The following is a 10624-nucleotide window of genomic DNA, read 5'->3' on the forward strand; positions in this document are numbered from 1 at the left end:
CCTGCTTAGACTTCATATCAACAAAATGCCACAAGCTGCTTTACAGCTATTTATTTTCTTTCCCGAGGAAAGGAACAATACATATTTTGTCATATCTTATTATACTAAAAGGCTATTAATGAGACATAAGCTGTTTAAGTGTTCAAAATAGACATTTTTTCCAGAGAATGTTTCTACGTTTGAAGAGGATTTGCCATTTGATTGAGGAATATCTCAATATATACAATGCTACAGCAGTAAATAACATGACATTTTAGAATGTATTTAAAATTACTTATCTTCTGTATATATGAAAAATGAAGTGAATTCATATTTCTATCAACCTCTGTCTTTGAGTTTCCAGATATATCTAGACGCTTCTGTTGTAATAGCTTTAAAAACACAGCAATTGATTTTTGGATTAATCTTGTAATCTCCACTCTCATGGTACAAAACTGCAGAAAATATACACAGTGCCACCCCAAAGCTGGGTCAGCCACTAGAGCTGGATTCAGTTTTAGAGAAGGGCTCAAGTAGATTGAGACAAAAGTAAACCTTTTAACTTGCTTAAGATAGCAATTCAATATGATACTTTTTCTCTTATTAAATGCAGCTCTGACAGTTAAGGAAACTTGCAAGCAGAGAGTATTCAAACAGAGTAGCCTTCTCTGGTGCCTTGCCCTCTGTACTCCCTCCCCTCCCCAGCACCCTCCATGGTGCCTTTCAAGGATCTGTCATCAGTTCCACTCACTGATATCCTCTTCTTCCTCAGTAAACTTACCCTCACCCAAGACCCCAACTGCAGTACCACTTCTGCCTCCATGACATTGCCTTATGTCTCATCAGGTTAATTCCACACAGATTCCATGCAAAGGAGGCAGCAAAGTAGAACTCTTTGCAAGCCAAAGTACTTCTGTTAAAGCTGGATAGCAAGTCTCTAGAAATGAGGCTGCGACCCAGGGGAATCTCCAGGAATGTAACCATATTAATCAAGTGAGCTTTCTTCCTTCTTCCTATTCAGGATGTCCTTCACATCTCCCATTTCTCCCATGCTGTTTACCCTTCCCCACCCCTAAAGAACCCATAGTGTCATTACTCTTCTTTCAACAAAGGAGGACTGGATTCGCCAATCTGTTCCACTAATTGGGTGGAGGTATCATTGCTGACACAAAGCAAATGATAGCTCTTCAGAAGTAACACTATTCCACCTTCTTTACTCAAGACAGGGAGAACAGAAAAAAAAATGAACAAATGATGAATTGACTCTCTCTATTCCTTTCCTGACTCCACTGATATGGGTTTTTCCTCCCACTCTGAAACATCTGTTTAGTCTCCTCATGTCAGTCACCTTACTCTGTAGTTTAAATGTATTGTCACAGTGTAATTGTCAGTACAGTAGATGTTAACAAGTGCAACAGCAGTTCTATTAAACACTGATTGCCATCCTGTAAATAATGCTTAAAAGTCTGGACTGTGTTTTACAAGACAAAGAAGGGTTATTAGGATCAGTCTGTGCCTTGCCTGGACTGGTAAGCAGGTAATGATGCATGCCGGACACTGGCACTTCCATTTGTTTTCCTAATGCACCTGAAATTTGAAATTTCTCTCACATACAGTGGAGGGTTTTTTCTTACAAATGACACAGCCACTCAATCTTTTATTTCTCTTATATATAACATGAAGAAACATAACAAATTATTTGCATTGGCTTTCACTGCAGAGGATGTGAGGGAGGTTCCCATACCTGAGCCATTCTTTTTAGGGGACAAGTCTGAGGAACAGTCCCAGACTGAGATGTCCATAGAGGAGGTTTTGGAACAAATTAATAAATTAAACAGTAATAAGTCACCAGGACCAGGTGGTATTCAGACAAGAGTTCCGAAGGAACTCAAATATGAAATTACAGAACTAGCTGTGTTATGTAACCTATCTCTTAAATCAACCTCTGAAGCAGATGACTAGAGGATAGCTAATGTGATTCCATTTTTTTTTAAAGGTTCTAGAGATCATCCTGGAAATTACAGGCCAATAAGCCTAACTACAGTATCAAGCAAACTGTTTGACACTATAGCAAAGAACAGAATTATCAGACAGGTAGATCAATATAATTTGTTGGGAAAGAGTCAACACAACTTTTGTAAAGAGAAATCATGTCTCACCAATTTATTAGAATTCTTTAAAGGGGTCAAAAATGTGGACAAGGGGGATCCAGTGGATATAATGTACTTGGACTTTCAGAAAGCCTTTGACATGACCCCTCATTAAAGGCTCTTAAGCAAAACATGGGGTAAGAGGGAAACATGGATCAGTAACTGGTTAAAAAACAGAAAGCTAAGGGTAGAACTAAATAGTCAGTTTTCACAACAGAAAGAGGTAAATAGCAGAGTCTCCAAGGATCTGTACTGGGACCAGTGCTGTTCAATATATTCATAAATGATCTGGGAAAAAGGGTAATTAGTACAGTGGCAAAGTATGCAGATGATACAAAATTCTCTAGGATAGTTAAGTATGAAGAGATACAAAGGAATCTTACAAAACTAAGTGAATGGACAACAAAATGGCAAATTAAATTTAATTTTGATAAATGCAAAATAATGCACATTGGAAAACATAATCCCAACTATACATACAAAATGATAGGGTAAAAATTAGCTGTTGTCAATTAAGAAAGAGATCTAGGAGTCCAGGGTGGTAACCAAGGAGGGGTGAGCAAGTAGCCACCCCGGACGCAAAGCCACAGGGGTGGAAAAATTGGGTGGAGGATGCAGGGTCACATGCACCCCAAGATTTCTGCTTTCCATTTAGCACAGAGGTTTTCAAGTTATAGGACATGCCCTGTGATCTCATAGCAGTTGGGATCTGCAAGAAAGGGCCGGCTCCATGGGGTATCACTGGCTGGTGCTAGTTTCCTTTTGGGGAGGAAGCAAGAGCACATCAGGGGCACAGCTTGGAGCGGTGCCACCCACTGTACTGGGAGCACCTGACCATGCAGAAGTGGCCCGGCTCGGGAAGCAGGGCGGCTAGGGCTTCTGGCCAGTCAGCGCCCCAACTCCCACAGTGCAGAGAGCCAGAGGACCGAACAGGCAGGGCAGCTCCCAGGAGTTTCTGATCCACTGGCTCCTGGCAGGAGATGTTTTCAAATGCCCCTCTAGAGGGCGCAAATATGCTTGCTCACCCTGGGCGATAATATGTCTAGTTGGAGTCATTGCAGAGAGTTCTCTGAAAATATCTGCTCAATATGCATCAGCAATCAAAGCTCACAGAATCGTAGAAACCATTAGGAAAGGGAGAGATTATGATATTTTCTGTCTTCTTATGACACTATCTAAATCCATGGTGTACTCACACCTTGAATACTGTGTGCAGTTCTGGTCATCCCATTTCAAAAAATATATATTAGAAAAAGTATAGAGAAGGGCAAAAAATATTAGGGATATGGAACAACTTCCATATAAGGAGAGATTAAAAAGACTGGAAGTGTTCATTTTGTGGGGAGGGATAGCTCAGTGGTGTGAACATTGGCCTGCTAAACCCAGGGTTGTGAGTTCAATCTTTGAAGGGGCACTTAGGAATCTAGGGCAAAAATTGGTCCTGCTAGTGAAAGCAGGGGTCTGGACTCAATGACCTTCCAAGGTCCCTTCCAGTTCTAGGAGATTGGTATATCTCCACTTATAAAATAAATTTAGAAAAGAGATGACTAAGGGTGAGATACGACAGAGGTCTAACCAGTCATGAATGGTGTGGAGAAAATGAATACAGAAGTGTTATTTACCCTTTCAGCAAACACAAGAAGCAGAGATCACCCAATGAAATTAAGAGACAGCGGTTTAAAAAAAGTAAGGAAGTACTTCACACAACACATAGACAACCTGTGAAACTCTCTGTCAGGAGAGGTTGTGAAGGCTAAAAGTATAACTGGATTAAAAAAAGAATTAGATAGCCAAGATGGTCAGGAGTGCAACCCCATTGTCTAGGTGTCCCTAAGCCCCTGACTGCTAGAAGCTGGGACTGGGGGATGGATGACTCAATAATTGCCCTGTTCTATTCATTCCCACTGAAGACTCTGGCACCAGCCACTGTCAGAAGACCAGATACTGTGCTAGATGGACCATCAGCAGGGCCATTCTTATGTTCTTAACAAAGAGCCTGATTTTCCGCACCTCTGCCCCTTGTGTAGTTAATTACATGAGTGTGTGGACAGTTCATCTAGATCAGAAGGGTAGACTTTTGAATATGCACTGTGCACAGGAGAAAATGACTTAATTTTCACAACTTGCACATCAAATGATTAATTTATTTGTCTTCACAATACCTCTGTTGGAGGGAAGTACTATTATCCCTAGTTCCCTGATGGGTACAGAGGCACAAAGCCTAAGCGAATTGACCAGATCATATGCAAAGTGTGTGGAGGAATTGAACCCAGATGTCCCAAGTTCCAGCCTTGTGCACTAAACACTGGACTATTGTCTATTACTAAGTAACGCAGGACCCGTTGTTGTGGCTGGGGTGTTCAATATCACATTTGAGTAAAAACTTCAAAATGTAAATGACTCTTCTGTTGAATTTGCAGTCTGCAGTGTCACAGTAGTACAGACGCCAGGAATCCTGGTGCAAAACATAGGCCTATTTTTGTTGTAGAGGATGCAGGCCTTGCATACATACACATGGTGTCAAAGGACTCAGTTGTGAGCCTCATGTGTCTGCCCAAGAGCTGACCTCTTACTTTCTTGTGTGGTCATCCACAGCAGGGGTTGCCTCCATGGCTGGCTACTCCCCCCTCATGCACATGTGGGTGGGCAGAAAGCATGGAGTATGTGGTGTTTCGTTATCACTCAGAGATCTGCTTCATTCAATGTCTCTGTTCCAACTGCCTCTTCATTGAGTATCACGAGCTGCTACAAAATAGAATTCCCTACTATGTGCCAAACCTTGACCCTGTCTCCCAGTGCACTAACCACCATAGCCAGGAAGTAACCTATCTCAAGTATGGAACTGAGGCAAACTCTGTTTTGTTTTTCAACAACATGTATATTTACTTTCCTCAGTGTACTCAGTTCTTCAGGATTATATAGAAGTAACTTACTGTGTGGAAAACAGTCAAAATTCCCAATGCAGCATAGTGCATTAGATGTGAACAATACTAAGGGGGCTCAGTCCTTTAATCTAACAGTTGAAGAATAACCAATGAGCAATGGAAAGGAATGAAGTCATGAAAACTGCAACCTAAAACACAGGAATTTTACAAGCAAGAAATAAACATTACAAGGCAAGTAATATATTGCCCCCGGTGGTGTCTGAAAAAGTACCAAACATTCAGCACAGTGCTAGCTCTTACGCACCCAACATACTCCCTCATCCCAATGTACCAATTAGTCATAATTATCTAATTACATTCCATAAAAGTCTTCCAAAGATGAGGATTTTGCTGCTTAGGACTCATTAGCCCTTTTTAACATACTTATTACGCTCGTTATTTCTGACCACAAAGAGGGAAAAAAGTCCTTAAATATTCTCTACTATTCAAAATATTCTGCTTGTCAAGCAAAGCCTGCAAAAGGAGCCAGTCTCTCAGGTATATGTTAGCTCTCTTTTGAACTGAAAACGACAGGTAACAGTTTGAAAATCAGGCTTCCATAGGTCAACTAGGATTCATAATACAGGGTATTATATATCAAATACAGGATATTTACTAGAGATGACCAGAGGGTGACAATTCTGTTTCACAGCATTTTTGAGACTTTAAATTTTTCATTCTGCATTGGACTGAAACTTTCAGGATAACTGTGTGTGTGTCCATGACTTGCTTGTGAATATACTGACCTGAAAAGTGAGAGACCCAAGTTTAAGTCCTTGCTCTGCCTGATTCAGAGCAGAGTTCTTTGTCTCAGATAACTACAACTGAGGCAAAGAGTGGACTTGAATCTGGGTTTCCCACATAATAGGTGAGCGCCCTAGCCATCCCAGACTGAAAAACCTTCCTAACTATTGCTCTGTGGTAACAGATTCATAGACGCAAAACATTTTGAGTTGGACAAAACAGGATATTTTGTCAAAAAAAACCACACATTTTTGTGAAGATGTCACCAATGAGTGGCTTGATTTTTCAAAATTCAGATCTGGTTGTTCTCCAGAACTAAGCTCATTCCCAATCATCCATAATATGTAGCACACTCACACAAAAGACCAAATGTTTACAGTGGACTTTCTATTCAAATAAAACAAGATGACCAAATTGATTATGACCCTTTTTTTCTAAATGAATCAATGGTGGAATCTGTCCTACTTTTTTCCTTCTTGTAGGGACAGTCCTTTTGTTTAGCTATGTTCCTGGAGGGCCCTTGGTTTAGCATCTCAATTATCTGGTCAAAGAAGAGGAGTAAGGCAGCTACGTAAGAGAAGTCCAGTAGATCATAAGTTAGACCACTGAATTATACTGAATATAGTTTTTCTAACCTCTGATTCTATGCATAATACCATTCATGTACCTGGAGAAGAAAACTGGCAAGTAGAATTTTTCCATCATGGAAACAGATTCTTTAGTTTGTCTGAGCTGTGCTTGGTACAGGATCTGAGGAAGTGGCATTGCATCACCTTGGCTAACACCAGGATTGAAGGAATGCAAAAGACCAGTTCAGTCCCCAGAGCAGGGTCGGATCCAGGCACCAGCGTGCCTGGAGTGGCAAGCCACGGGGGGCGCTCTGCCGGTCGCCGTGAGGGCGGCAGGCAGGTTGCCTTCAGCGGCATGCCTGCAGAGGGTCCGCTGGTCCCGTGGCTTCGGCGGACCTCCAACAGGCATGCTGCCGAATCCGCGGGACCAGGGACCTCCTGCAGGCAAGCCACCGAAAGCAGCCTGCCTGACATGCTTGGGGTGGCAAAATACCTAGAGCCGCCCCTGCCACACAGTAAGTTAGCGCAGCACTAACCTTTACCAGCTGCAGCAATCCCTTTCTGCCCTCAGAGCACCTTCTACGCCAGGAGCTCCTGTATAGATGGTCATGACAACTTATTCCAGTTGGGGTCAATTCCCCTATAAAAGAGGAATCCCTAGCTAGCATCTAAGCAGAACTTCCTTTGACCTTCCAAAGCAGCACAAAGAAACCACTGCAGGGCCACAAATTTGACACTCCATTTTTGTTTCAAATATTAGATGTTCCAAATCTGCCTCTTTTGCAACTTTACTATCGTGAATTGGGTAGAGCAGGACTTCATGAGCATTACATGATTTTTCTGCTGGATGTGCTGTTCCTGAGATGAAGCCTTGAGAAAATAAAATATTTATAAAACACTCCCTGCCAACACACTGCACAGCTAAAATGTAACAGCCTCCAATATTTAAAGTAGCATATAGTAGGTAGTAAAAAAAAAAAAATTGAGTTAAGCTGTATCTCCTTCTAGATGCAGAGTTTTGTATTTACTGTCGTTCCAGCAGAATTGGAAGGACAGTCACGTCAGGGTTATATAATTGTTAAAAGTCATTAGAAGTGCTTGCTGTCACATTTTTGAAGACTGTATTTTGATAATGAATGGTAATGTTTAATGAGAACATTGTCAATATGACAGCAGCCCCAGCTGTCACTGGTGAAGGGCAGGAATTCTTCAGGGTTAAGAGTCTATTGATAGGTTGGTTGGTGCTAAGGAGTAGATTAGATTAACAAAAGATCAATAGAACGGTTCTCTGTCGCAATTTTGATTATTATGCTCTCAAACTGTTGAACTGAGAGGTTGTTTTGATTGATTCATCAGACCACTGCATGATCAAACATAGGTCACTATACAGTCAGTGTCAACATACTGAGAGCTCCAGCCTTAAAATGCTAAGTAATTCCACAGCTTTTACCTTGAGTTGGCATTTAGCTGCATCATTTGGTCTCTATGAGCCAAAAGTTTTCCTTAGTATGGTTTTTGCTGAGATTATTTTTAACCTATGGATAGTTTTGTAAATAGTATTGCAATTGATCTTGTGCGTTAGCCATGTGCCAGTGAGATGTGTCCGACAAGACAGGTGTTGTAACCAGTGGTGAATGTAGCTGAAGCTCAGAATGTAGATCGAGCCATTTGTGGAGCCACTGTCACAGGTCTCAATATTAAGGGGATGACGACATGTTAGTTGGTGATGAAGGGATGCAGCAAAGGGAAGAGAACTGAAGGAAAAAATAGTATGTAGGAGTTCCACAGGTGGGCCATAGCCAGAAAAACATACTTGTGTACTCATATAGAGTGCATATGTAACATCGACGGACCCTGGTCCTCTGTGGACGGGATCAAACCTGGGACCTGTGGAGCTTAGTGCATGAGCCTCTACCGCATGAACTTAAAGCTAACTGCCTGTTAGCTAAGGCTGGAGTGCAGATTCATTTAACTCTCTCTAAGTGTTCTCAGTGCTACTAGATGGGACAGAAAACCGCACCCAGAAGCTGTGTGGGTTACACACAGATCTCCAGTGCAGTCCACTCCCATCCCTATAAAAGCCACCACTTAGATTTGATCAGGAGGGAAAAGTCTCTCTAGACTTCAAAACAAATGAAAACTGTGTTTGGAGGGAGAGGAGACATTCTTTCCTAGCAATATATTAAAGACCTAATATGATTCCCTGCCTGGTAAGATTTTTCTTAAGAGTCGTCATAAATGTGTGCTGGTTAGAAGTCCCTCACTCTAGAGGTGAGAGGGAGTTGGCAGCTGCAGGTCTTCTTCCTTCTCACTCCCTTTGGAAGAAAGTGGGAAGTGGGGGAGCTGGGACAGAGTAGACTCCTGATAAGGAAGATGTTTTCTTCTCCCCCTCAGTTACCTACTGCTGGAAAGACTGTGAGCCCCAGAGCTATTCACCAGCTCCTTTTAATGACCCCACTTCATGTTCCCTCTCCTGGCGAGTCCTTACTTCCCTAGCCAAGGTGGAAGTGGCCTGAGGGAACACTGCTCCCTTCAGCCAAGGAAAGCAGGGAGAGGGCTATCTGTTCCCAGTCAGGTGTCCTCTGAGCTGTTCTCCCTCTCTCCCACACCCTTGCTTTTCCCCCTGCTTTCATATCTGCCTCAATTATACATCAAATAGAGTTTAACTTGCTATCCAAAAATGCTAGCTACCTTCTTTTAAGTTTTCCTCATGGAATCAGCGAGGAATTGGTTAGATCCTCATTAAAGATGATATTTTATACTTTTTCTCCCCACCTCAGGCTTTTGCTGTATATCCCCTTCTATCTTTTCCAAGCTTGCCTGAGACTGGGAGAAGTGGGGTTGGGAAATGTACACATGTTTTTATAGATCAAAGTCTGATAACCACAACCAGCATGCAGCACTCAGTCTCTTGTCGTAACCCAGGTCTTTCAGTTTGCTTTAACCCAGGCCCTTAACAATCAAGATTAAGTAATGCTGCTGTAGTAGCTGTGATTTCTCTCAAAGGCAACAGGAACATGCTTAGGGAGAGCCCGTGTTTCATTGTGCTGCATAGCAGGGTTTTGCTGATCAAGAGGAGTACTGGATAAGACAGCGTTTCTAACACATCTATGGTTTTTAATGTAGTTGGGCATCATAAATCAATGAGCCCAGAAAAGCACCTCTGTTATATAAGCCCCCCACCCTTTTCTCAAAAAATATTCTAGGTTGATCATTTTATAGCCAGTTTTATGGTAATCTGCTTGGCAATGAGGCTGATACTGAAAGTCTGCTCAATCCCAGTATGTTCAGTGTGGTTTAATAATTTTTAATGTGTGGTATCATTATGCAATAAATAACAGCATAATCTCAAACTATCCACATTTTAAAGTGAATAATGGATCAAAAACAGGGAATTAAAAATGCAATGTGATTTCCAAAGCACGGATATTAGGAGGGTTGCGTAGTACTTCCTGAAAATCAGGCTCATCTAAGGTGTGTCAAACCAGGCATCCAAATCGCTAGCCACTCCTGAAAATGTAGGCTGACTTTCTACTCTTGGGGTGGTTTTGCTCCAAAAATTTGGGTTTCAGACCTTCAACTGATTCAACATAAATGGGTGGTACTAAATTTCTGTCTTGTTTCATGTACATCAATGCCCTACACTGAGACAAAAATATCAATTCTGATGCAGGTCGGCTCCATTTTGTGCACCATGCTACCTAGACTAAAACCTGACTAGAACTAGAAGCAAGAAGGCAAGTGTTCAGTGCACTGCTGCTCCTAAGTTGACTGGAAGTAAGGACTATCAGAGGCTCATGTCATGTAACTTAGACCAATTTTACAGGCTAAAGAGGTTAATGGCCAAACTGTGCCCCACACACTGGTGCTGACTACTCTAATAGGAGTCTTTTTTAAACTAATGTCAACACTTGAAGATATTAGTCAACATAACAGTTGAACAAGCTGGCAGTAAATTGTCATTCATAGATTGAAGCCAGAAGAGACCATTAGATTGGCTAGTTTGGCATGTATACAATAGGTCATTAAAGTTCACCGAGTTCCCCATATATTGAGTCCAATATCTTGTTTGATTACAGCATATGTTCCAGAAAGACAGCCATTCTTGATTCACAGACCCAAAAAGATTGGGAATCTATCACTTCCCTTGGTATTCCCTTTGCCCTCAATATTAAAAGTGTACCTTCTTTCTCACTTGAATTTGTATGGCTCCAGCTTCCAACAATTCATTTTCATTGTACCTTTCTCTTCTAATTTA

This window comes from Chelonoidis abingdonii, chromosome 10, assembly GCF_003597395.2.
Source record: "Chelonoidis abingdonii isolate Lonesome George chromosome 10, CheloAbing_2.0, whole genome shotgun sequence".
NCBI classification, from domain to species: Eukaryota; Metazoa; Chordata; order Testudines; family Testudinidae; genus Chelonoidis; species Chelonoidis abingdonii.